This window comes from Scomber scombrus, chromosome 12 (genome assembly GCF_963691925.1).
Source record: "Scomber scombrus chromosome 12, fScoSco1.1, whole genome shotgun sequence".
Taxonomy (NCBI): domain Eukaryota; kingdom Metazoa; phylum Chordata; class Actinopteri; order Scombriformes; family Scombridae; genus Scomber; species Scomber scombrus.
This window is the reverse complement of record NC_084981.1, coordinates 21997336-22020125: the sequence shown is the minus strand read 5'-3', so window position 1 is coordinate 22020125 and position 22790 is coordinate 21997336. Positions and strand designations below refer to the sequence as shown.

Genomic DNA, 22790 nt, shown 5'->3' with positions numbered 1-22790 from the left:
TTATGAGAGATACCAAATAATACTTGAATGAAAAATATTGAGTAAATCATCCAGATATGATCATGTGAATGTTTTTAATAAAATGCTATTGGTATTAGTTTTGAAAATGTTACACTTGAGTGAGACACATTTTACATGCAGTGTAGTCACACTTGTGTTCAGCCGTAAAAAGAACAGCTGCTGCCCTTGGAAGATGTCGTGACAGATAAAGTCAAATGCAGATTGAAATAAAATACCTCAGGGGCAGAGAGTCCTTCTCACCACACTGTCAACACTATTTATGTAACGCACTATTTGTGTATTAACATGTGACAGAGCACAGCACATTGAACACTGTGATATGTCTATTTACTGTCAAATGTGGTGCTGTGTGGTTTGGGTGAGACACTGGTTTAGGATCTTTGTTCCCACCTGTGTCAAAATGAATAAAATTAGTTAACTGATCTGTTATCGGGGAACTATTTTGATAATGGATTCAATGCCAAACATTCTCTGGTTTCACATTCTCAAATGTCATCACTTGGATGTTTCATATCTTGACTGAAATTCTTTGGGTGTTGATTGGACACAACAACACATTTAAGAAGTAATCAAGCAAATAATGTCCAGATTAAATTCAAATTAATTTCTAAAAAATAGGAGCGCTGTGGTTTCCCAAATTGTCCAGCCATACACATCCCTCTCCCCTTGTTTCCGGTTCTATCCACTTAAATATCTACTGTCCAAAAAAAATAAAGAAAAGGATTTCTAGTTGCATGCTTAATTAGATCGAAATTCAAAGCAACCAAATGCACAATAATTTCATAATTCTGGTTCTGCTTCTCCGAGGACAAACAACAGTTTCAGCTGTTAAATCAAGGTCAGGTGTAGAGCTACAGAAAGCAGTGATGCTACCTTGTTTCATATGTGAGAAGTGAACAACAGCTGTTTGTTATTAGATAATCAGCTCAGCATCAAAACTGCACTGGCACATAATATCCATTTTGTTCTCCTGTCAGGAAAAAAAGAAAACAAATCGTATAATGGTTTTTCACCCTCTGACAAGAATAGCAAAATGTGCCACTTTACTTCTTTGTATGTCAACCATCTAAAATGTACTGACTAAATGCATCATATCAACTGTAATCACACTAACACACCCTCTGTTTATGCGTGTTGGCTTGTCTAACTCTGAAAGAGCTGTTGTAAATACTGATAAAATGAGTGTGTTAATAATCAATAATGGTACATGTTGCAGTAAAAGTGCAAAAGTCTGACATTCTTTACATTTGAGAAGATTTTTAGTATAACACTACACAAGTATGTCAAAACATCCTGAAAACAGCGATGGCTCAGTTTTGATAAAGAAAAGTCAGAGCTAAACATGTTTACAGTATGTTGTCACATGTCACCAAATAAAGAGGTAACGTTTTTATGAGGTTGTAGATAAAGTAGGTTACATGATAAACGGAAAAGTAACCGCAGTGGAAAGACGGCTAGAGTCCTGTATTCATAAACACTACAGTGAAAACATAATCGCAGAGAGAGAGCACATCAACAGAACCAGATTAATTTAGTTAAATAATGAAAACATATATATATATATATATATATATATATATATATATATATATATATATATATATATATATATATATATATAATATATAAGTACACATAATCAATTCAGCGAAAATATGACTAAAATTCAAATTTGAACCAAGTCACCTATTCACAGAAACAGAATGAAAGTAGTAAAAATACTCTCGCAAGTAGCACTGCAGAAAAAAAACAAGTATAACAAGATTATACTAATAGAGGATAAAGTTGTCAAAAAAACAAACAAACAAATATAATGTATTTATAGAACCCTGAAAAATTGTACTCTGTTACAGTAGGTCCGACAGATGAAGTGGCTACAGGTTTGGCCACATAAAAGGTAAACTTTTTTTAGGTAAAGTTTTAAAAACCTAAAATCATTTTATCAAAATCATCCTGAATAACTGATACAGGCACCACCTGTTACACCAGGGCCTGTAAATGTTTCCACAAAAGATTTAGGCACAAACTCAAAACAACACTTTGGACATTGTACAGCAACAACAGCTTCACAGGTGTGATTTTTGGTCAATCAGGGGCTGCATGTCCTTTGACAAAGTGTACGCAGCTGGCTCTCCACAGACCCTCCACCCATCTTCACAATCCCACAGTATGGCAACGGCTTCGGCAGGACCACCACAAAATATATTTTTTGTACTTGTCATGACAAATGCTATCAATTTCCCCCCCTCCACCCCAGATCCCACCACTCACAAAGCAAACATCACACATTAGTTTTGCAACAATTTCCACAAAACCCCCCTCAGATCCAGCAGTAAGATTAAAGAATGGGAGATGTTTTTATAGGCAACTCTAATTTGCACACCCCAGGGCAGCTTTGAGTTGTGCCTTACACAGACGGCCAGAGTGAGATTAAACCTGTGGGAAGACATTCTGGGGTAAGCTGAAAGACGCTTATTTTGACTAATCAAGACCTAGGTACTTTCTAGATACCTCATATCTGCTGCAGTATGCATTCTATGTATTCAATTTAACTGATTTAATCTTAGTTTTATCATAAGTAACTTTTATTTGCTATCTTATGTGACATTCATGTTTTTTTTAACATGTTCAATTAATGACTTTTTTAATGCCCTTGGTGCATGCAATTTCTTGTGTTGTAAAGCACTTTTGAGCTGAATTTCTTGTATGAAAGGTGCTATTTAAATAAAGTTATTATATTATTATTCATACCAAAACCCAGACATACAGATAGATAGTTTTCAAGGTGCCAGTTTCCTTCATATCGCTAAATTCATGCAGAAGCTGTCAACCAATCCCAAAACCCAGACAGTCGTTCTCTTTTTAGGTGTTAACAACACAGACGAACACTTTCAGCAAACAGGCAGAAAACAATTACAGGAACTGTGGAGGGCAGCTGCTGGGTCCTTACCTAATGCCACAATCTACACTCTTGCCATCGGTTTTTCTGACTGCCTTCCATTTTATTCCCAGCAGACAACTTAACACCTTCATTTGCAATTACAGCACATTTCCAATTGAAATCTCCCTTCTCAGGTTCAAGGAGGAACCACACAACCCGGTAGACTAAGGAAATAGCAATAAACACTCATAGACTGGCTAGACCAGTTAAACTTATAACCTCGATGACATGTACTAACACCTCATACATCATCGACAACAATATCTTGAATTTATTCAAAACTTTATTTTCTTTCAGGCCCACATGAGGAAGTACTGAGTAGATGCCTGACCGTCATCCCCACACCACAGGGGAATGGACTGGGGGAACTTATGTGAGACATCCATGCCTTTAACAAACTTTGTAAATTATCAGATCACTTTCAATACTCCCAAAACTTTGATTATTTACCATTTTTGGAAAAATGTAACTTCACACCACTGCACCACACATATAAAAATTTAAAATAATCAACAATCAATCATTTCACTCAGACTACAGTCTATTGTATAGGACAACTAACGAGACATTACCCATTGGCTCTCGTCCAACTCAAAAAGAACACAGATATTATCCTTAAGCCAGCAGACAAGGGATCAAGCATAATCATACAGAATAATCAACAATATTTACTGGAAACACATACACACTCAAACAATAGAAACCCCTTTGATACACTCCAAGAAAAACAAAATAACTTCCTCATATGCCAAAATCTACCCATAAACCCATATTTTCTACCTTTTACCAAAAATCCACAAAGATCCCAGCGTGTGGACAGTTCCTTATAATGTTCCCCAGGGCTGTCCAATTATTTCAGATTGCAACAGTAAATCATATAACTCGGCACAATAAATCAATATGTTATCAATCCGCTATCACAAACACACCCAAGCTATTTGAAAGACACAAAGGACTTCATAGACAAAATCAAACACAAAACATTCCTGGACCACTCATTTCTCTTCACCGCAGATATAGAAAAGCTTTTATACTAACATCAACACCGATCTTGGCCTGCAGGCACCCAGACCCTCAGTGACTAGACCCAGAACTCCTCACACTGCGGGAAATCATTCTCACCAGTTATGACTTCATATTAAATTCACAGCAGTATTTACAGATTCATGGAACAGCCACGGGGGAAGATGTTTGCTACGGCCTATGTCAACATCTACATGGCTCAGTGGGAGCAAATGCTCTTTCCCCAAACTCACCCACGGCATGGAGGCATTCAGCTATTTTCTCCATTCAACCAACACACACCATGAAACAATTAAACTCAAAGCCCACACTGATAATAACACAGTAGGTTTTTTTTGGACACTAGACTATTCTTTTCGCTTCTACCAGGCGGCACAAAAATATAGGATTAAAATGTAGTCAAGATTTTTGTTTTTCCTGTACGCTGATACTATTGAATGTTTTGCAGTGGTTGGTGAGAGAGCTGTGCTTTGTGGAAGTTGCATTTGATGGGTGTATTTAGTATCCTGTAATCCTGATTGTATTTGGTCATGAATGGTAGGACGTCTCTGGGGTCCAGCAGATGCTCCATTATGGATTTAGTGTAAGGTGCTGGTCTTGACATAACAGAGGAATCTTTTGGAGAATCCGTGGATTCTGACTGATTGAAATACAATGTGTGTGTCTTCTTGAAAATGAATGTCCAGTGAAACGATTGAAATCGGATGCCTTGTGATTTAACTTGACCTTTAAAAGTGTATTTAGGATGGAGCTGTGTTTATGGAGGAGGCAATGCGTGTCTGTAGACTTGAAAAATACCTTAGTTAACAGATTTTTTTGTGCCATTTGGTAGAGGCGAGAAGAATAGCCTAAAGTAGTGTCTAAAATAAATCAACTGCTTGTTATCAGTGAAGGCTTTGGGTTTAATTGTTTCATGGTATTGGAGCGGTTTGACGAGGGGCCGGGACGCCAGTCAGAGTACAACTCTGTTATCCAGCCAACCAAACACAGGATGTCTTCCCATACAAACAGTCAGTTAACAGTCACTAATAACCCGGTATTTCAAAAGGCACCAGCAGACAACAGGAAACACAAAACACACAATAATTTGAAGTCCATCACCGTCTATTATACAGTCAGTGCTCAATACAAAACCCACAGTTCAGTTACTGATAAATTAGTCCTTATCTGAACCAAAATATCCCTCTTCAGGATCCTAGAGAGCAAATAAAGAATATTCAGTTTGAGACTCAACTTCCCTGAGCTGACTGGTAGGTAGGTGTGTGTGTGTGTGTGTGTGTGTGTGTGTGTGTGTGTGTGTGTGTGTGTGTGTGTGTGTGTGTGTGTGTGTGTGTGTGTGTGTGTGTGTGTGTGTGTGTGTGTGTGTGTGTGGAATTGTGAAAATGGTTGAATCAGTTTTTTAAAAATCTTGTTTGAACTTGCGAGGCTGTCAACAAGCTTGCTAAGTACTAATTACACAGTTAGTAGAGTTGTTAGAAATAATTACCATTAGTAACCTCAGTATTACTGACTATTTCAAATATGACAGGAATGAAAGACAAAATGTTAATTTGTAAGAATATGAGACACATTACAGCTGCTAGAGGCTGATGCTAACTCTACCTGCTGCTAACTGGGTTGGTGTATGTTTAATATTGTAACTTGATGGCTGTGAAACATTCAGACACTGACAGAGACATCAGATTTTCAAAAAACACAAAGAAAGCTCTGCAAAGACGAGCAACAGGCAGAGACAGCAGCAAAAACAAAAACAACAAAGCAGAGCAAGGAGAGGAAATATCAGTAAAACAATGGAGCAAAACAATTTTCTAATTTTATTTCTAATTGTCTTGAAATGTATTGTTGTAAAACTTGATTAACTGTATTATCAGTATAAATATATCAGTGAAAATCAAATTTAATTTTTTATGTAAATTAAAAACATGCAGGTAAATTGTTATCTGTGCCCAAATATTCTACTTTTCTGAACACTTGTCACTTTCTGTCAAGTCTCAGCAGATAGAAAATTAAAATCCCAAACACACAGTGAGTTCTCAGAATTAGATGGTACAATCTGAAAATCACCTGATCATGAAAAAAACAAAAAAACCTTGTAAGCATGTGACAGGATTTTGTCATTATATGTTTAGAGTACATTAAGGGTGTCTGTTATTTTGACTAATCAAAGAGAACTGTACTGTATATCAGTTCTACTAACCAGGATGTCAAAAACTTTGAACCTCAATAACTCAGACTGTAGATAGAATCTGATCATTTAAGTCATGATAAGTTAAGTTATTTTGGTCAATTTCAAAAACCTCAAAAAGAAAAACACAACAAAAAACTACTGACTATATATATGTGTGTGTGTGTGTGTGTGTGTGTGTGTGTGTGTGTGTGTGTGTGTGTGTGTGTGTGTGTGTGTGTGTGTGTGTGTGTGTGTGTGTGCTGTGTTTGTGTGTGTGGTTTTTACTCAACAACGGTTAGTATATGAGGCAGGATATGGTGATGTTTTACTTAAACACATACACACCCACTATTTTAAAAAAATGTGAGCATGTCCAAAATTGTTCACAATTTTTTTTTTCCTGACACACAGATAGCGTGCTGCTGCAACAGCCTAAACCAAAGCAAAACAAAGCCATGAACAGATCGATTGAGTGTCACGTATTCAAGACAATACTTCAGTATTCACCACGTGAAACCTCGTCCTCTGACAAGCAGAACAACATGATGCTGAAATGAATGTCACTTCAGTCACGTCTCTGACTGAAAACTTGAAACTGCATGAGTAGACCATAATATTTCTGACCATGATATTGTCAATGGGAGGGGAAATCTTGAAAAAGAAAGTGTGATATATATCAGTTTCAGAAGGCTGAATTTGTCCAAGAGGCACCCCCACCCAGAGGACACAGGAAAGGCTGACAGGCACAATGTACATTTAATATGAACATTTTTAAGAGACCTGTTGAGTGAAATTCAAAGAACTCAAATTGACAATAGACTAGTGGACATCAGAGAATGTTTTAAGATAAACACAAATCTCTGTTGTAGTGTTTTCCTCAGGATGTGAAGTGTTGATGCTGAGACAGAAAGAGGACTGAGGCATAAATAAAATTGGGAAATAAAATGTGATATAAAAATATGAGGTGCTTTCAAAAATTACAATTTTCACTCATATAAATCTCAATGATTTCCAGAGATCAAAGGAAACATGCCACAGGACTCTCTGTGTCACAGGAAACCTCAGACTCAACAAAAAGTCTATACATAGTTCAGAAAGCCAGCTGACCGTCGAAAAGACACTTCGTACATGACCATTAAAAAAAAACAACAACTATAAAACAATTGAAAACTTCTAAAAGCACAAAAGAAAAAGTTACTTGATCACAACCCACCTAAGCTGACATACTAGATGACAGACACTCTCCAACGGTGCTGTAAATTTTAAATCATATCAAAAGATTGTATGTCTACAATACAAGATTTATAGACATAGTGAGTTTCAGATTATTTCTTCAGAAAAGTAACAGGATTAAGGAACAAAGGAGTAATACCCTATATCATAACATAATAAAAGCTAAAAGAAAAAAAGAAAAGAAAAAAAAGGCTTAAAATTAAAAAAAAATATTACAGTATTTTATATATCATAAATATATAACAAAAAATAAATGAACATCAAAATGGAGGATCAAAGATTATAAACACAGTTTGATTTTAGAACTTGGTGGTGAATCTAAAAACAAGTCTGTCTTTTAGTTCCTGAAATGTTTACTTTTAGGAGACGTGAGGGGCTTTTATTTGACATCAACAGACCATCACATCTGTTACATGGTGACACTGTGTCTCTACCTGCTGCAGTAATGTTCACTAAGTGAACATCTTAAAGCTGAAAATCTTGTCAGTGTGCCTCACACAACCATAACCAGTCTCTGATTTGAATGTGTAAATGTCAGCTGGGACAGATGAAGAGCAGCGAGAAGAGGGAACAACTTCTTTCACACGAGCATGTGCACGTCCACGTGCATGCAAATTAATGCATGCAGCACACACAGAAGCCACATATTAGCACATAACACATGGTGACAAGCACTATAAACATATAAACACATGTGCATGGGTGACAAATTAAAGGGAAAAACAACATAAAGTGTCTCAGTAAGATGTTGGACTACCTCAGGCCTCCAGAACAGCTTCAGTGCTCACTGGCTTTAATTCCCCTTCATGTCCCTGGAACACCACTAGAAGAAAGAACAAAAAGATATTCATTTAGTGTTTTTTTAAGATGGTGGTGAGGGTGCCGTCTTTATATGTTGAACAAAACACTTTCATATTCAGTACACAAAACATTCAATGATCCCTCTGTACGAAGACATGTGCATTTGTATGTTTCTCTGCTTCTCTACTCTACGATTTTTACTTCAATTTGTCACACGTCATTATCTGCACATTAACAAGAACACACACTCATACAACCACATGCACAGCCAGAAATAAACACACAGACCGTATAATATTAATTATAAAATTAATAATAATAATAACACACCCAAGCTAGCCTACATGTGGACAAAGACAAATTGCACATGTAAACACACACACACACCGTAAAAAAATCTCCATAGAGCCATAAAGGTACTGTACAAATAAATGCACATGTTTAACTGCAGATGTACACACACACATAGAACTACACACACAGTCACAATTAAAATGTATACTATCACAAACAAATACACAAATATAGACATATGTTCTTACAAGTAGAAGTATTAGTAAAAAAATATCATTAATATTATTACATATACATGTCTACACATACTGTACACACAGTGTACCCTACATATAGACAAAGGCACTACAAATGTGTAAAGACACATACATTACACTGACATACACACAGAGCAATACACATACTGTGTGGATAAGTGTACATCAATACTTTATGTGCATAAACAGCTAGAGATTAAACAAACACAATAACAAACAGATGTTCAATCACACACACACACACACACACACACACACACACACATATATAGTAGTAGTATTAGTATTATTCTACAATTATAATAATTATATATACACTTTACAATTGCAATACAATTTATGAAAAAAACAGTATGTGCACACACACTCCTGCAAAGTACACACCCACACACACTCCTGCAAAGTACACACACACACACACACAGACACACACACACACACACACACACACACACACACACACACACACACACACACACACACACACACACACACTCATGGAACCACATCCATAGTCAGAAATAATACATACACTTTCACAAGCACAGACAAAATAATCCGGCAGATAATAATATTAACAATAATAATGACACAGGCACCATACACTTCCAAGACAAAGACACACAACATGTGTAAAACATCACATGCATATGCACACACACTGTACAAATAAATGCACCCAAACACTGTATACACACAAACACACACAAACATCTGCAGAGGTGTATATACACGAAGAGGGAACCTCACACGTAGGCAGAAATAAACAGCCATGTAAACAAACATAAATTATACACACACAGATCTCTAATGTATAAGCACATACTTAGATCAATACATATTGACTGTTAAATGCTTAAAAGTAGCTGTAGAAATACACACACGTGCACATACACACAAAGAAACACACTCATGCACACACGGAAGAAGTTACTGAGCTGATTAGTCAAACAGCTAGCTGATGGCAACAAAGGGATGCCACCCACGGACTGTGAGGACACTCTGCTGACTGAAACCATAAACATGTTTATATTTACTTATTGTCTCATTTTAGATCAGACAGACTGAACATATCTGACATTTAATATCTGAAAGTAACCCCTACATGCTAGCATTTTCACAAAACAAGAGACAAATTAGTGTAATGATGAGGATTAGAGAGTGAGGCTGGCAACAGATGTCTCTATAGCAGAGACCAATGTATTACACAAATGCAACATACAATATCTTACTAGACAAAAAATATCAATACTAAAGGAAACCTTTAACCAGTCTACTGTAGGTACAACTGGGTTCTTAGAAGAAAAAGTCAAAATAAGCCAAAATAATTATAAAATATCTTCAGATATTTCTAAAATTCCTTCAATTGAATTTCCAAACTACGATGTTTTAAAAATTGTTAAGCTGCATTTGAGTCATAAGCAGAAGCAAATACTGTCAACACACATGCCGTGAAATCAATAATTAGAATTATGAATTTCAGTTTTACCACCGTAATCACAACTGGGTCATGAACAAAAATAAATACGTGAAATAAGTCTCATTTTGAAACTGCTCGTCTCAGCCACAATCAAGAAGGGGAGAAATTATCAAACACACACGTCGATGTTAAATTCAAAATGTAAAATTATGCACACATTTTTTTAAAAATGTGAGTCAACTTGTGTAATTACACGACTGGATGATCCTGCAAAAAAAAAAAAAAAAGTTTGCACCCAGCAGCAGGATTTTTACTTTGAACCGGTTGTCAACAGTAAAGAAACACACTCTCCGACAATATTCAGCCAGCCTCATTTCACTCTTTTTTTTTTCTTCTTCTTCTTTTTTTTTTAAACATGCATTTGTTGTTGCTGAAAAGGTTAAAAGATTTTTTTTTTTTTCCAGTCGAAACTGAGTGGGTTGTCAGAGAACCGAACATTTCACAAGGCAAATTTCCCCTGGTGCTCTGGTAATATTATCACTCCAAAGCATCACAGTTTCAGTATGACTTATGGATTTATTTATAAGAAGAAAACAAGTCTGACACCAATTAACACAAACAGAGTCACACAGGTTCGAGTTTATAATGTCAGTTTGCAACAGCAGATTTTGAAACCAACTCACACCTTAAAAAACAATTTTGATACAAATAAATGTCACGTTGGGTTTCAGTATCTGCCTCACTTTCAATATGACCCATCATTTTATCGACATAATTTAAGAGTGTGATGATGCTCATATTGTAGCATTTATATTGTTTAATTTGGTTAAATCAGCTTAATTTCAAAACAAGCTTTTAAACATGTTGCATTACATGTGACTAACATGTCTTAATTTATTTATTCATACAGTAGAGGTACTAAAAAATATATTTCAGTATCTTCTTGATTTTTAGAAAATTATAGATCATATGTATATGAATTATCACACCTTCAGAAATGTTGATTACACCTAAAAAAGAAAATAACTGTTTGCCAACATTTAACAGCACTCCACCCACAATGCAAAAGTTTATATGTCACCTTTAAAAGGGTTCATCGATCAAAGTAATTCTCATTCTGATTCAGAGTTTCACTATTACTGGTCGTTTTATTTATTAAAAAACACAAACCCAAAGCACACAAACCACACTTTGTGCACAAGTGCGAGTTCAAATAATTACTTAGCATTGTTTTCTACACTAACATCGACTGTTTAACTGTGTTTTCACACTTAAGACACCATGGGAAATATTCATAGGCCTATGACACAACACCAGCCAGCCTCCGACTACAATTTTCTGGCGTCCGACAAAAACAGTAAACACAAAGTCAAATCAGAACTGAGGTGGACAATTTTTCCCCAGACAACAGAGACCGAGTTTGTCTCTGTGGGATGTAAACAACCCTTGCTGGAGACGATCGTACCAACGGCATATTTTACAAAGCACACCTGAAAACTATGACATAATCCAGCATGACTGTGCCACCTAAAAATATAAGATGAGACAAATCAGCTTTACTCTGCGTCTTTTACTATCAAAATTAGTCAGAGAGCACAAGAGAAGACGCTGAGGCTGGGCTTTGATGCGTTCAGGCACAGTGTGCGTTTCAAAAAGTGAAAAGGAAGCTGAGGAGATGAGAGAACAGTGTGTAGAGGAGCTGAAACACGCTTTTCCTCTTTCTCTGCCGCTGATATTTTGAAGTTGAAAGGGGAGAAAATTAAAGAAAGAAGGCAAGAAAAGAGGCAGAAAGGAAAGAAGGAATGAATCAAGAGCAAAATAAAGATCTACCACAAATATGAGCATTATATTTGTGGTTTTAAATTCTTCATTTAAATACATAAAAACAAAAAAAACATTTTTATTCTTTGGAAATTTGAGAATGTGAGCTTAAATTTACTCTCCTCTATTTTTGTGTTAACAATATTTTTAAACACAGATAGAGACAAAAAGAAAAAAAAAAGAACAACGTAAAAAGGAAGTGTGTAGTTGAATTATGACTCGGGTGAAACCAAAGAAATGCCAAAGAATATGTGGGAGGCTTTTTGAAGTATATATTTAAAAAAAACAAAAACGTTTGGCATAAATATACGGTATGATACTCACAAGTCATAGTTCAAATTTCACTATGAGACATTAGTTTCTAAAACGTGGGTTTAGTCTGAATCATGTCTCCTTTAATGCCTCACTGATCAAAGCAGTTCTCTTTTTGATTAAGTGTCATGGCACACAGGAGAGAATAAAAATCTACTTTTCTCCTTTTTGCACCTTCTGAATATTTTGAAGCAGAAACAAGTAAAAAGTGAAGGAGTAGGAGTCCCAAAAAGAAAAAGAAAAAAAAAGAGAAAAGTTTAAGACAGAAAGACATCTTAGTTAAATTGGGGTGTGTGTGTAGACCTGCTGCAGATAACAGCTCATTTTGACAGAACAGAGAAATGTGGGAGGCTTTACAGAGACAGAACAAACGTCCGTAGGAGAGCTGTGGCCTACAAACAGCGTCTCCATTTTGAAGTAAGATGTGAAAACGACACCACCATCTGTTGAAGTGTTGAAGTGGTAAAGAGGCAACCAAGTTACAACTAGGCCTCATACACCTCCACAAACCAGCAGCCTAACATGATTTATATCAAAAAATAAATCTCCCCTCATGATTTTATAAAAATTCCTTCTACAGTATATGTTTGAATATCACACTTCCAAATGATTATATTAATCAATTCATCCATCAAGTGTCTACATAATTATTTGAATGACTTCTGAATCATGTGGTAATTAGGATTAAATCAAGTGGTTTGAACTGTACTCATCATGACTAATAACACAACTTGCTGAATGCCGCTGGTGTAAAACAGGTTGACAAAGAAAGTCGAGCTCGGAAAAACTATGTGGAGAAAGTGAATGAGCAACACACTCAGCTACCTTAAAAACTATCACCACAGTAACCTTGAGCAAATAACCCCAAGTCATGACCTCCAGAGATTTCATTGAAAATCTTGCCACTTTATCAGGATTATAACCGTTGTGTTTCGAAATAACTCTCTATCTTCAACCTGGTTCACTTTTCAACCATTTTAGTGGCTGAATAACAAGTTTACATTTATTAATTTGACAGATGCTTTTGATCAAAAAGCAAATAAGATGCAATACAAGCTAAAATGGATCAAGAAGAAACCATCAAGACAATATGCCTCAACGTTCACTTCCACCTGACACAAGTGCCGCAAGGCTTGCAAGTGCTTGAAGTGGCATGCCCAGGACCTGGAGCTAGCAAAACTTAATGAGAGATAGCCTCAGAAGGATCGAGAGATGGACAAAGAGCATATTAAGAGAGTGCTGGTGATCAAATCAAGTTTGAAACTTGTTCCACCACTGAGGGATCATACAGGAGTTTGGATTTAGATTTCCTGCCTGGCAGTGACAGTATGACCAGGTGTTTCCAGATCGTAGGGAATGAGAACTTGCATTAACCTAAAAAAAGGGAGTTCAGGTAGGGGAGTGCTGTGCATTTGTGTCTTGAACTCAAAACCAGCAGCAACATGGAGGCACTGGAGACAAATGAAAAGTGGGGAGACGTGATCCGTTTTTTGCTGCTGCATTTTGGACCGTTTGCAGAGGTTTTACTGTGCAAGTTTAAAATGAATCCCTTATGCAGTGCCTTCAAAAATATCCACAATAGAACAAAACAAAAGTAGTGTCCACAGCATGTACACTACCATTTAGCTACAAATGCCACAAAGCAATGTGTTACGCAACACTACATCTCGCAAAATGATGATTGCAAAGTGTCCAAAATCAACCTATAGAGTAAATTATTGAGCACGTATTATAAAAGGGAATTTTGAATAAGTGAAGAGGCCTTTTTCAAAGAAGACATTTTAAATTCTAGTAAGTTTAAGCACTTTAACCAGTATATACATTGTGAGAAAAGGCTATGTTCTTTGTAAGTGCCAGCATGCACAACAACAGACAGGACCGTGAAACAATCAGCTAAACTCAGCTCAGCCATCATTAAGGTTATTAGACACCTGTGCTGCCTCTGCTTTGACATAGATAGATACTTCATTAGTCAGTGTGGGGAAATTGGTTTGCAGCACCATCACGAGGCATTTCATCACAACATCACAAACAGTCACCAACAGATGAACACCTACGCATGCTCACACTCACACCTTGCCAAAAAAATTAGGTGTAAAGAAAATAAAAATAAAGGGGAAAGTAATTAGGATGGACCAGAGCAGCCGGACATCCTTTGTGACCAGGATCACAGTGCATGGGGGATTAGGTATTATTGTATTACCTGTTTACAAACTAAATGGTGTGTGGAACAAATGAAAACTTAGATCTATTTTTAGCGAATAGAAAAGGGCAATTTCACCACCCAGATGGCAACAATTTAAATGAGGAGGCAAGGGGGATGCCTCTGGTCACCCACAAGGTTGTTTGCCTTCTTCATCGCTCGGCTTGTTAACTCCCCACATGTAAAAAAGTCTTGTGTTTGAAAAACTTATAAAGGGAGTGATTTAGGTCACAGCCTGTGTGTGCTAAATCATACACATCAACAACATGCTGTACCTCTGCAGAGTTAGTATGTCTATAGTGTAAAAAGTCTAAACCCTAACCTCCTAAAGAAGCTGTTAAACTGTTAGCTCTTTAAATGGGGTTGGTTTTAATAAAGTTGTCATAGCAAACTATACTTGCAGTTAATGACATTATTAATTACTGTAATGATGTGTAATTATGGGGAGTTAACAAGCTGACACTGCTTGCCAACTGGCTCACCTGATTTAGATTTTATTAGCTGCAGCTGTGTCGACCCACTGTGAGAAAGATCTGCTGGACATACTGTAAAGAGAAGTGCAAGCATAGTGACGTCGTATTCAGTAACATCCAGAATATACAGGTGGTACATCTAAGAATCGTGTGACATGTCCACCTTCACTTCCCCTCAACACTCGATAATTCGAGGAACTGTGCATCACAGTGAGAGGACAGAGGAGAGCAGAGAATTGAAAATAAAATGCTCTTGCACTTTAGCTGGCTTAAAAATGGACAATCATGCAAGTACTCGGAAGAAGTGAGGAATAGGCTAATTTTTCAAGTCAGGCAACCAAATGAACATTAACACGTTTCCCCTGTTCATACTGACCATGAGAGGATCCTTTCCTGCACCTTTAATGTAAGTAATGGTGGGTAGGTCAGTGTCACACAGTATTGGAGTGTCACTTAAGATAGCGATGAAAAATGGAAACCACTTAAACTACTAAAGAATTTTACAATGCGTTCTGGGAAGGTACAGTACAATAACGTGTGCATTAGGACTCAGCTGACAACTCGAAAAATGTCACTACAGAACTGAGGAGCAGTTTCAACAAACATCTACTGGTAATTTCTTTGGAAAATGCTGCCCAGCAACAGGCAACAATGGAGACAACACGCAGAACAAAACTCTATTCAAGTGTGTGCTGACCATGTGAACAACACAATAAGTAATACCCATCAACATTAAAATATCAGTTGTGATGATTTATAATGTTACTTGATAAAAAGGAGTGCAAGATAGATTGATGGACACATGAAACATGAAAAAAAACACATGAAATATTGCGATATACTGTAGAATAAACATCATGCGCCTGATGCACAAAGACCAGACGTGATTTCAACCTTGCGCAATGTTCTCACCATGGTTTCTAAACATTCACTTTTAAACTCTGTCACCTTTTCCCATAAAAAAACAGATTCAAGTTTTATCAGCTATTACTTTATGATTCATGTACGGATCTGCTCACTTCAGGAATAAAAGACTTCCCTATCCTCTCCATGGAGCCGTTTATCATCATCATCATCAAGTGTTCACTGAATGAAATCACAAGAACATGCAGAACAATCTGCAGCTGAGCCTTTGTTCTCCCTTTTAGATAAACCTTCGAATAAGTCTGGAGTCAGGCCAATAAGAAAATCTGCCTCTCTCATCAGCGAGTTGATTCAATTTCATCCACCATTTCTCCAAGGAGCAGTGAGACAAAAGTAAGAGATTTAAAGACAAACATATTTTCTGTTGACAACAAATCATCTAAGCCTTTCCGGAGAAAAATAATCTGCACTTCTTGAATAAAACATTGTTTGCCTTCCTTATCAGTGTCCTATTCAGAAGACTTAGTTTAGCAAGATAATCAAATAACATAAAATCAATAGTGTGAAAGTATAGTAAAGATAAAACATTGGTGCCTTTTGAACATATTTACGTACAATAAACTCTCTTAGTAATTAGTAACGTGGGTATGATGGACAAAATTGATAATCACTGTTATTTTACTCAGCTTGAACAATCTAGGAAGTTAAAAATATCTTTGGAAAGTAGTCTACTGTTCGTCACTAATTCCAGCTGCAGAAAAAGCCCCTGTTTCTATTAACGGATACCTAATAAACGTAAAAAAAAGCTTGCCAAGTGGAAGTCCCACCCAGAACTCATTTGACAGGATGAAAACAATTAACTGTCGGATCTTATCAATTATGTATGTCTAAATACTGAAATCACCCAAGACAGAGGCCAAAGAAATTCACAGAATCACAGTAACACAGTAAGTCTACAGGCAGTCAGAATATTCAAGGGTAGATGATTTATTTGTGGCTAAACCTTTTGTTAGACCTAATTTTTAAGTTTGCCAAGCTAAAGTCTAGAAAGGAAACAGTATATGACTACAGCAATGGTTCAGAAGTGTAAGCCATGTATGTCTTTCGTAAAACTATGTGTACTGCATTAAATCATCAGGAGGGGAAAAATCCAAGAGAAAACAGAACTACCTGCTGTTTCCAAGTGCAATGAAGCTTATAGAGCAGTGCACCACTGACTCCCACTCTCTTCCTACATGCAAAGTGTGAAGGATCTAGAAACAATGAGCCTGGTCTGCTCAAAAGTCCTTGGGTTATACTGAGTCACAAAATATTTTATCATGTGAGAGGTGAGGCTTATAAAACTTCTATGAGTTTATGTGACCAGACATTACTGAAATCAGCGTCAGTACCACCTGCTGACACGGTGCTCCTAAAACTAATCCAAGAACCCAAAGGCTCAAATTATTATTGTCTCAGTTTGAGCATAGACTGCTTCTAATATTAGATGCAATATATGAGTTTTCAGAGCATTGCTGGTCATTGACAACTCTGTCCTTTTGTCTTGGAAGGGTGGGGACTGGGGACACCCCATGTGTCCTCAGCGACTTCCAACCTATAAATACTGTCAACTGTTTACTGGAGCTCACAACTGAGCTTACAACTGAAATCAGGTCTCCGCCTCGGTGGTCTCGAAAAACGGGACTGTAAAAGGAACAATTAGCATCTCTTCACCTCTACCTCCTCACTGACCTGATACACTTTTTTATGTCAACAAATCCCACAACTAACAATGTGTTGGTTTGTCTATCAATACTTTTTGACTCCCCTGTCTTGTCCAAGCCTACTTTCTCACAAGAATGGTTCACTATTTTGATTTGAGACTAAGATATCTCAACAATTATTGGATTGACTGCCATTAAATTTTGTACAGACATGTATGCTCAATCGAAGATTAATCTTAATGACTTTAGTGGGCTCCTGAATGTATCTCTAGCACCACCAACAGGACAATCTTTTCACATATCCCGTGAAATATCTACTGTATGGATTGGTACATTTTATACAGACATGCATGGTCAACAGTGGATGAATATTAATGACTTAAGTGATTCCCTGACTTTCCCTATCACATCACCATGAGGTTGACATTTGTGGTTTTTCTTTGCAACTATTGGGTCGATTGTCATGTCATTTGGTACACACATTGAATGGCACCCCCACAATCAACTATGATAACTTTTGTCTCTCCTGAATTTAAATCTAATGCCATAATCAGGACAAATGTATTGGACAAATACACTAAAAGACTAAATTACAATACCATCAGCTTCAGCTGTACTCTGGATGGCAGTAACTCAGCAGCTCACGGCTCTCAGTGGCTTCACCAACCTGACGACCTGTCCTTTGTGTTTGCAATATTGCTGACTTTCAGAAATCCAGGTTATGGCCATGGAGGAGGTGGAGTATATAGGGCTGTCACTGTGCCTGTCTAACCCACCCAAACCGGTCAGCTGATTTAATGAAGGCTTGTACTGTATGGCCCGGTTCATACAGCTCAACCTTCCTTTGTTTTACCTCCCATCATAGACATTTGGCATTGTCAAAGCGTCCGGGAAGGAGCCGCTGAAAACAAAGTTACTAGTTGCAGGACTTATTTCCTTCATTATAGTGCAAGGCCACACAGAAACATGCTGTCCCAGTATACCCCCTCTGGAAGAGGCCCTTGAATCCCTACAGATTTCTCACTCATCTGGCTTAGCGACAAGCATTAAGCTATGGGAAACACTGGAATATTCAGAGAAATTTTTTCCAGCTAAGTGTGCAGCTAGCCACAGCAGCAAACAACCTGGGAGTGTTGGGTTGTTGGAGTGAGATGCTGCTTTATTTAGTGTGTGAGACATGTGTATTTATGATTGGAGGAGAGTATTACCCATAGTCTGTGCTTGTAGAACTAGGGTTACAATATCATAACCTTTCTTTTGTTCAGAGAGAAACACACAAGGCTGGTATGTGTGTCATCAGTTCTTGCAGGAATCATGGCTCTGACCGCTCATGGGGGTTAATGAATTTTACGATAGGACAATAAAGGGACCTTAAGTGACCAATCCCAAAAAAAAGTGCTATAAAAACAAAACAATAACTGTGAAAAACAAAGGGACTGCAGAAACATCAATTCTCTACACAGCACAAACTTTTTTGGACTGTGAAGATAAGATGCTTTCAGTATTTACACCTTAAACATGTTGGTGCATCTTCTAACAGTAAGAAGTTGATTTTATCTGGTCAGGTGGGAGGTAACCAGACTGTTCAGCTTACATTGTTTCTTTAAAACTTAACACTTTTTTTTTCTCCTCACAACCTGCTTGTCTATATCAGTGTCTACATCACAGGACGTGTGTGCATGAGTCTGTCTGTGTCTGTGTGTATGTGTATGTGTATGTGTATGTGTATGTGTATGTGTATGTGTGTGTGTGTGTGTGTGTGTGTGTGTGTGTGTGTGTGTGTGTATGTGTGTGTATGTGTGTGTGTGTGTGTCTGTGTGTGTGTGTGTGTGTGTGTGTGTGTGTGTGTGTGTGTATGTGTGTGTATGTGTGTGTGTGTGTGTCTGTGTGTGTGTGTGTGTGTGTGTGTGTGTGTGTGTGTGTGTGTGTGTGTGTGTGTGTGTGAGCGTGCGTGCGTGCGTGCGTGCGCTGGTGTGTCGGTGGCATGCAGACGTCTCGCTGTCCTGATGTGAAAGACTGCAGGCCTCCTACGGTCTGGGACACAAAACAACCACAAGTGGGAGAGGTCTAACGCACACATATACACACCGGGGCACAGTCTCACTGTTGATACGGCAGTGAGTACAGTTGTTTTTTCTAAATGTCACACACTTATAAAGTCATTTCTCTCTATATTTGAATTGTAAAAAACTATTTTTAACCTATTTCCAACAACTTTTATAAAGAAAAGTATGAGGCAGGGTTTTGCACAGAAAAGAAAATCTAGATTTTATAAAATACTTGAAGCAAGTTGATTTGCCTCCCATGATATTGACAGATATATATTCTTGTTTTATGATAAGACTGTTTTTTTCCTGTGGTTTAAATAACAGTGATGAGGGAAGAGATACATCTGAGCTGTCAGTGCCCAAAATATTCTTGCTTTTGTTGCATTTTCTTATGTGGTAAACCTCAATATCAACTTCATTAGAAAACAAACTGATGACACACAAAAAAACCTGACAAAAAAACTGATTTAAGTTTATTCCACAAGCGAGCCATTTCTAAAGAGGAGGAACTTGCATGCTTATTAATTTTACCAGTAGTCAAAGACATTGTTAGGCAATGCTTATCAGAAACAGGCAACAAAGTGATAAAACATAGCCAAAACTGGATGGGATCTGTACCAGAACACACTTAAGGTTTAGACACAGGCAGCAAAGAGATGAAAGGTAATAAGACAAAGATGGGCCTTTGTTATTTCCCCACAGAGGAAAAATAGTCACAGCAATTGCATCATTTGGTGTTGTTTTAAAAGAAGTAGTATGTGGTTTCCCATGTGATAAACCAGGGTACACCCTACTGATTTTGTAACTCCAAGCTTAACTCAAATGTCATGAAATTGTTAAAGTCATTATTTAACCAAGGTCATGTTCTCAGCCACCACATTAAAAACAGTAAAAGACGGAAATGTTTGTCTTTGATGGTTTTCTTTTATGTCCAGCTACTGGAGAACAATAACTGGCACTGAAGGATATCAAGGACATTTTAAACAAAGACCAAAAAGAGGTTAAAGGGTTAAAGACAATCTGAATCATTAAACATTAATTGTTATTATTCACGCCTTTGGGGTTTGGCAGAGGTTTGATGGCACTCAGTGACTCAAAGCATGTGGAAAATCTTTGGATGTGTTGATAGGGTGTGATGTCAGTTTTCTTGGCAACATTTAGTTCTCATCCCCAACTGTGAAAAGAAGTTCAGTCACCTTATCACAAAGGGTTTCGGGGGGAAATTTAATATTCTAACCTGAAATGTGTAGATAATAAGCTAACAAAGAGAAGTGGTTGTGACAATTCAGCCTCAAGCACATAAAATGGATAACACTGCATTTAAAGGTTATGGCTTTAGATCATTGGATCAGACAAAGGCTCCCTATGAGCTATCACTAATTTCACAAATAAACTATCATCACTTCAGTGAGTCTCAGACAACTTTTCTTCACTAAAGCTTCAAGATCAGTGAGCTAATTCAGACAGATGTGCGTTTATATGATGTTAGACTTTGTGAATTAAAAGTATAATTGCAAGCATTTTCATCTAGCAACATATTTGTGCATTGTTGTCCTCCGTACTGATCGATTCTGGCCAAACTGTTGACCACCAAGCAGGTTTGAGCTTAAGTAGTGGCTTTCTGAAAGAGTTTTATTGAGCCTTAAAGGCCACAGACTTTTCTCTATCCATCCTTCACTCGAAATGAAAACATTAAAACCAAAACAGTAGTGGCTTTGTGGTAGGTTTTCAGTCATCTACAATAGGGCCAATTATCTGAGCGCACATTTTTAAACAAGTGAGCTTACAAATATAAAACACTGCTTTACTGTAGAGCTGCCAGGTTGGAGCCCTCCAGAGAAGTCCTACTGGGCAGGGGACAAAGCATGTCTTTTCCAACTCACTGATGAATCACGTAACAGTAACAAAAGTCAAACTTTTTTTGCACTGTCGATGCCATCTGTTTCAGCTTTTTTCTTGTTTTGTTTTTTTTCCAGTTGGCAGCTTTCATCGCAATTTAAAGCAGTGCAACAATAAATCAAGATGGCAAGTCCAGCACAGTATACAGATGTGCTTTGTAGGTTGTGTGTCCTGTTCTATCTTTTGAAATTACATGGGGGAAGTGTTTCTGTTTTTGGTTTCATGATGGCAGCCCTTTGAGCATATAGCCAATCGAATCATTTTATTTTATCTTCTTTTAAGCATTAATGTCATTGTTCTGTCATGGCTGATGCTGACCAACAGCTACACAGCTGCCTTAAATACAACACATTAAGTGACACAAGCATTGCAAACAAATCACTTTAGCTCTTTGGCTAACGTCGTCATCTCTTCTACAAACACAGCTAATTAGCTGTAGCAAATTGAATAGACTGGTCTTGTTGATGCTAAATTATAGTGTCCTTATTCTTCAATATCACTGCTAACAAAAGACAGTTATCAGCAGCGCAAGATGTTTGTATTGGGTCTCTTAGTGACTTTCAATAAAACCTGTACAATGACCCACCCACTGAGTACAAAAGGAAAAATCTATACTGGATTTTTGAGGCCATATTTGAAGTAAAACAATGGAAACAATGATATAGTATATTTTGGCACCTTTTGAGCCTGAAATGCTGTGTTATTAAAGTGAATTGTAATGGACAATGTGACTGATTAGTTGGTTTTCTTTTCAAGTTAAGTATTTTTGAACTAGACTATTTTGAAATCTTGATAGTTGAAAAATGACAATAAATAATTATTTCTTGTAACTAATTGGCCAATTTGTATGCTGTTATAAATTAATATTAACATATATATCAGTCAAGGTAGTCCAAAGACATTTTTCCCTCTTTCTTTTTCAACAAAAAGGGGACAATCATACTTTTTTGTCATTTATACACAATATGATGTGTATATGTTAAGCATAGTCAGAGCTCCAAAACTTGGGGTGAATGTATGAAAAAATACTTCCTGCAATTCAAAAGCCAGCACAACCTGCCCTGAATGCTTTGTTTGCCAAGTTATGTCTTCCTCCTCAAACAGTTTGAGCATAGCCTATGTTGCTACGTTTGTTCCTCAGGCTGTTCGCATTGTCCACATGCATATTTTGGTTCGGATTCAAGCTTGAAAGTTCACATTTTAAGTAAAGAACATGAAAAAAAGTGAAATATGACTACTATTGTTTACGTAGTCTCCAGAGCTAAGGGATGTCTGATGAGGGGCAGCTGGCCAATCAACACATAGTAGAG

At 37.2% G+C, this 22790-nt stretch overlaps 1 long non-coding RNA gene across 1 annotated transcript in view; it reads right to left on the bottom strand.

Annotated features, from left to right (window-relative positions):
- The window catches only part of LOC133991972 (uncharacterized), an 86189-nt gene that overhangs the window by 21964 nt on the left and 41435 nt on the right, over positions 1-22790 (bottom strand). The window contains exon 3 of the long non-coding RNA XR_009927024.1: positions 8143-8208. This is a non-coding gene — a long non-coding RNA (uncharacterized LOC133991972). The remainder of the gene's footprint in view (positions 1-8142; positions 8209-22790) is intronic.